This window comes from Cryptotermes secundus, unplaced genomic scaffold (assembly GCF_002891405.2).
Source record: "Cryptotermes secundus unplaced genomic scaffold, Csec_1.0 scaffold792, whole genome shotgun sequence".
Taxonomy (NCBI): Eukaryota; Metazoa; Arthropoda; class Insecta; order Blattodea; family Kalotermitidae; genus Cryptotermes; species Cryptotermes secundus.
The window spans coordinates 994552-1001454 of NW_019725425.1; the positions used below are offsets into that span (position 1 = coordinate 994552).

General features: G+C 38.7%; 1 protein-coding gene across 1 annotated transcript in view; it reads right to left on the reverse strand.

Annotated features, from left to right (window-relative positions):
* Nucleotides 1–6903, reverse strand: part of LOC111863413 (probable E3 ubiquitin-protein ligase makorin-1) — a gene marked incomplete at its 5' end in the record, with an annotated part of 36484 nt that overhangs the window by 18765 nt on the left and 10816 nt on the right.

A 6903-nucleotide genomic window follows, 5' to 3' on the forward strand; every position in this document is an offset into this window, starting at 1 on the left:
TTCAGAGCTTCACCAGAGTTCAAGAGAAATCACATACATTGAATATCTTATGCTCACAGACCTTGCACAGCCCAAATTTACAGTGTGAAGTTGGTCAGAATTTCATGTAATGATAGGTGATATAAGTAGCTTGAGAGACATGTTATCTCATTTCCAAAAGGTATCTAGTAGCTGCACGTCCAACTACCTCTGCATAGCATGCACAATTTCAGGATCTGGTTTCCATACTATAAGTAATGTGGATTTCACCTGCAAGGTTTTTTACCATGTGAGGTATTCCTTCATGAGATATCTTACTCAAGGAAAATGAAGGTGCATAACATGTATCTGATATCTCATTGAAAACAACTACAGGCTTAGTAAGTCACAACACATCGGCAGGAAACAGAAATTTTCAACCACCACCACTTGGTTACATGTTTGTGTTCTGCAGAGTGTGAGTTTTTGAAATACTGTAGAAACATTTATCATCATTATGGTAAGCTGTATGCATGTTAAAATGAACATGAGGATTGGTGTTACCAACCATAACTTAAAGTGAAGGAAAACATAATACAAAGACTGATTACATATGAAGCATGTCTCAGAGATATTATCAATATTGGGAAAGTAACAGCACACTATAAGAGTTTTGAAAGGAAAAACCCATGGTACAATAAAGGTACAGCAAAGCACTTTAAGTTGATTTTTATTTCCAGAAAACTAACCTAACACCACAGGACACATACACAGTCATAAAGTAGTACAATCAGCACCTTATCACTACCAGTACAACCCTATAAAAATTACATGGGCACAAATAAAGAATTACATGGCAGAGAAAAATATGACACGTAAAACTGCCTATACCAAGAAGTTGACATATAAGGCAAAAGACCATATAATCATTTTAGAATGGGAAGACTGCACCGGGTACACAGAAAATCTCCACGAACATGTCTGTAAAGATCTCTTAGAAATTATAATCTGGGAACCCATCATCATCGATACACAATATCCCTTTTCTGTAAGCTCCAGCCATGAATACATTTTGGACTAAATAAACAGGCAACTTTATTTCATTTTCATTTTGGATTAATACTCCTGACTGGAATTATGCATGTATTTAACTACAATTAATAATATCTGAAAGATGTATGAATGCACAGGTGTCTTTAGGCAGGAACTGATTTTGCAACACTGTAGAATATGCTGTGCACTGGCACAACCAGAGGCCATTAATGACACTGGTACTACAGTATATGCTGTTAACAATGTATGAAACAAAGACATTAACATAACAAAAAATGAAATTTTGTTGAACAGCAGTAAAGATATTGCCCTGGAAAGAATTACATAAACCATACATGTTTATGACCCTAAAAATGAAAACAAGGCAAAATCATATTCAGCATAGCAGTCATCAACCCCACCCCTCCCACAAGAGAACAAAAAAAGATAAAATAATAAATAAATAAAAACAGAGTTAAATTATGGAAATAATGCCTTCTATTATACTGTATATGCCGGGCATTTTCCTAAAGTGATTTAAATGAAATCTGATAAAGGTTAAATAACATTACTTACTTACTTACTTACTTACTAATGGAGCTGAGCCCTTCTGGAGGAGCTGCCAATTCTGCAGCTACTCAAGAATTTCCCAGCATTCTATAGAACCTGAAGGTTCATCACCGTGTTCACAAGAGCCCTCCACTGGTCCCTATCCTGAGCCAGATCTATCCAATCCATACCATCACATCCTATCTCTCTAAGATCCATTTTAATATTGTCCACCCACCTACGCCTTGGTCTTCCCTGTGGTCTCTATCCTTCTGGCTTTCCCACCAATATCCTATACGCATTCCTCGTCTCCCCTATTCGTGTTACATGACCTGCCCACCCCATCCTCCTTGACTTGATCATTCTAATTATACTTGGAGAAGAGTACAAGTTATGAAGCTCCTCATTATGCAGTTTTCTCCAACCTCCTGTCACTTCATCCCTCTTTGGTCCAAATATTCTCCTCAACACCCTGTTCTCAAACACCCTCAGTCTATGTTCCTCCCTTAATATCACAAACCAAGTTTCACACCCATAACAGTAACATTCCTACCACAAAGAAAGATGGAGACTCAATGACCGCTACAATATTGTCACATGATTGACTACGGATGGGGTTTGGATTGGTAACTTGATTTACTGCAGGCTTATTAGCCATCCAGGAAACTTCTCAGAACTTCCTGTCGGCAGACACTCCAGGATCCTCCAGCAGACTGAAGATCATTCATGCAGTGATAACATTGAGTCAGTCAGTGTTGCACCATCAAGTGTTACAGAAACTCTATATAGTGCTCTGTTCTGTGTCTTTATGGCTTGTGTGAGATATAGTTCAGAACAAAGAGCTTCCATTTATGATTGTTATGTGAAAAAGAAAACTCATACAAATCATACAGGAGAAAATTTTGCCATAAATTTCCCAAAACAACATGTCCATCTGAGATACAATTTCCAAATTAGTGAAGAAAGTTCAAATTCAGGACATTTTAACTGACAGAACACCATTAAAAAGAAATCGTGTTTTAACTGAGGAAAAACTTGATGACATTGGTCACTGATTAGAAAATTCTCCTCAAAAATATTTGCGGCGATTAGCACAACAAAGTGGTGTTTCTGTAGGCAGTAACTAAACTGTTGCATATTCATCCATATAATATTACTGTTGTTCCTGAAATTAAACCTATGGATTATGAAAAAAAAAAAGAGTGAGATTTTATAATTGGTTTATCAACCATGTGCAAGATGGACTTCTTGATCTTAAGCTGATGTTCTTCACAGATGAGGATAATTTTAATCTCTTGGGATATGTTAACTCACAAAACAACAGGTAGTGGTCTAGTGAAAATCCTCATGTACTAATTCAACTTCCCCAAAAGATAGGGGTATTGTGTGCGATTAGCGCAAACTGTATAAATGGACCGATATTTTATGAAGGAACTCATGTTGCTCAATGATACCTTAATGAAACACTCAATCCATTTTTGGTTAATTGGAACCTGCAGTAGAAAGATTCGGTTATTTTATGCAAGATGGCATAACTCCACACACACAGCTAAGGAAACTACCCGAGCATTACGAAGTGTGCTTGGAGAAGTAAATGGGGACAACAGATTTATTAACAAGGGTTTGTGGCACCCCTAGATTCCCAGATCTAAACCCCTGAGATTTTTATTTGTGGGGAAAACTAAAAAATGTTGTATATGCCAACATTCCACATGACTTGGAGGCTCTAAAACAGAAAATTCATAAAGCAATTTACAACATTCAGCAACATGAATTGCAACAAGTTTCTCGAAATCTGTTTAAAAGCATTCAGGTATGTCTCACAGCAGAGGGCAGACATTCTGAACATCTTCTATGATGGTGAGTACAATATTAATTACTATATTTGATTAATAATTAACGAAAGACGTAAACAATGTGTGCTACTGGTTCTGAACGCCTGCAAGCATTTTTTCTCGGCAGGTGATGCATTGCTTTCGCAGTAAGTAGCGGATGGTAAAATTAGCATTCAATCATCCTGTGCTCTGAACATGGTGTAGATCATAACTGAAAGTAACTATAGTGCTGTCGCTAATTCACATGATTTACAGTTCACTGCAGCATGCAATGAGTTTTCTCAGTTTGCCGGGTCTACATCAGCTGCCTGGTAACGATTTCCAGTGCTATAGATATCTCAGCCAACATGTTCACGTCCTTCTGGCCACTGACTGCCTCACAACTCACTCAGCAATGCTACACGACGGCTTACAATTGGGGCTCCTCACCTTCCACGCCTGCACCAGAGGCGACTCTCTCACAACAACCTCAGACTTGGACTGGTCTGCCTGCCTTGACTCTCTCTCTAGACTAATTGGCTCATGTTCTGATTCTCCACAAACAGCCTCCACATGGACCCAACAGAAACACTGTTTCCCAGAACCCCTCTATCGTCATGTGACATCACTGCAGACAAGGACATGATGTGTTCCTGTGTTGCATGTAATCACAGCTGTGGTCACATAGCCTGGTAGCCATGGAAATGTGTTTACAGAGCTACTGTCTCAGAACAACCATCTCTGCTGATTAAACTATTCTGGCTTCCACTGGCCATGCCACAATATATAACATTTTTATTCCTACAAAAACCAACAGAGGTAACTAGAATCTGTGAATATCCCAGAAAACCTATTTCCTTCCAGGCTAGATTATAAAAAAATAATAAAATGAACTCTCTTCTCAAATGGAAAACAACAATGAAGTTGTGCCAAAAAAAATTCACTAATTCTTCAGAGTCAAAAGAATATTCTGATATCAGTATATTACCACTATCTCAATGAAACTATAAAAATACTGAACAGGGGTGGCCAAGAAAAATGCAAGTTTTGACATAAGTGCAAGCCCAATATTACGAAAATTTATAAAATTTGTAGTTCTTGCTATAACAAATACTTGTAATACCAGGACACGGTTGGAAAATATAATATTGAGAACCCACCTTCTTAATATATATATTTCTACAAAAGGTTAAGCTATCCTTGTAACAGGTCATGGAGGCCCATTGCATTCCGAGATGTTCAGGCTATGACATTTTCTTGACAATCGGCTCACAGATGGTTGTGAGCTTGTCAGCCTTATGCGCCAGCCACCCTTTAATCCTAGGAAGATTCCTGGTACTCATTTCTGTTAGAGGCTGAGTCAACCCCATGGCTATAGTGCGGCTGGAAGGACTAAGTCACTTGAAAAATCCTCACTGAGAACCAAACCCCTGACCTCCCACGTTATAGCATAGCGCAAGCAACTACGCTACTGTGTGCCCCACTTATATTACTACACTTACTTACTTATTCATGGAGCTGAGCCCTTCTGGAGGGGTCGCCAATTCTGCAGCTACCCAAGAATTTCCCAGCATTTTATGGAACCCGAAGGTTCATTACTGTGTTCACAAGACCCCTCCACTGGTCCCTATCCTGAGCCAGATCTATCCAATCCATACCATCCCATCCTATCTCTCTAAAATCCATTCTATTATTGTCCACCCACCTACGCCTTGGTCTTCCCTGTGGTCTCTATCCTTCTGGCTTTCCCACCAATATCCTATACGCAGTACTCGTCTCCCCCATTCGTGCTACATGACCTGCCCACCTCATCCTCCTCGACTTGATCATTCTAATTATGCTTGGAGAAGGGCACAAGAGCACTTCATCTCTCTTCAGTCCAAATATTCTCCTCAACACCCTGTTCTCAAATACCCTCAGTCCATGTTCCTCCCTTAATGCCAGAGACCAAGTTTCACACCCATATAAAACCACAGGCAAAATCATAGTTTTGTATATTCCAATTTTTATGTTCTTGGACAGCACATGAGAAGACAAACGGTTCTGGACTGAATGGTAGCAAGCATTAGCCAAGTTCATTCTCCTCTTAATTTCCTCCTGAAATCAGGTTTCGATCTGTTATCGCTGTTCCCAAATATCTGAACTGTGCCACATTTTCAAAACGTCTGTTTTCTATCTTTATGTCATGATTTTGCGCTGTTTTTGGTGATGAGACAGCAACATATACTTAGTTTTCTCAGTGTTTTCTTCTAGACCAACCTCTTTACTTGCGTCAATTAAAGTTTGTGTGTTTTTCTTTATGGTATCTACATTATCACCCAGTAGCTTCACATAGACCAACAGCTGATGTGTCCCATTTAATTTCAGTCCCACCTGGTTTCCCTGGACCTTCCTAATGGCATATTCTAAAGCAAAATTGAAAAGGAGTGGCGATAAAGCAGCTCCCCATTTTAGACCATTCTGGATAGGAAATTTATCAGACAAATGTTTACCAACACGGACTTTACTATACATTTCGTTTAAACAAATTTTAATCAACCTAACTAGTTTCATGGGTATCCCAAACTCTATTAGAATACTCATATTGTAAAATACTTCCCTCCTAACTGAATCATAGGCTTTCTTGAAGTCTATGAATAGCTGATGTACTGTCTCATCGTACTCCCAACTTATATTACTATACAGATTAAAATTAAAAAAATAATGCTGGCAATGCAGTATTTATCCCTTTTGGCTCATGTGCAATGAAAACTTCAGAAAGTGCCTGTATTAGCTCTGCCATGTGTGTCTGTCCATATGTCTGCATGCAATAAAACAAGAACCACTAAATAGATCTTCATGAAATTTGACAAGTGGGCTAGTTTTATTAGTGTCAACATATTCCAATTTGAATTATAGTCTGGCAGGGCATTATAAAAATGCACATCTGCAAGCAACTTGCACAAAATCATGCAAACTTCCTAAATACTTATGAGAAGGAAAACTGCTTTCAACAAATGTTGGCAAACAAAAATGAAACAGACATTTAATGTCCAATACACTTGCCCCGTAAATTGCAGTTTTCAAAATGATGAAATAAAATGGACTTCATGTTGTCTACGCACAATTAGAGAAAATGCACCGCAAATGTTACGTTACGCAAACATTTCCTAAGTTGCTTGAAATGGTTATCATATAGATGTGAAAGTAACAAAGAATAATTCAACACTCACCATGTCTTTAGTACTTTAGTATTATGTGAACTGAGAAGACACAGATTTTCTCATGCTTACACAATCCTTGTGCTTGAAGCTGCTGGCCAGCATTTTTCGATCAAAGATTACAAGGTGCGGCAATAAAGAAACCGGATTCATGAATCCGGATTTATTGAAAAAAATCAGACAATTGAAATGTTATCCCCTTCAATATAGTCCCCTCCCCGATCCCTACACCGCTCCATGCGAATTTTCCACTGTTGGAAGCAGTGCTGCAGGTCATCTTGTGTTATGCTCTTCAAGAGTTGCGTCGCTTTTGCTTTCACTGCATCCACGGACTCGAACCTGGTCCCTTT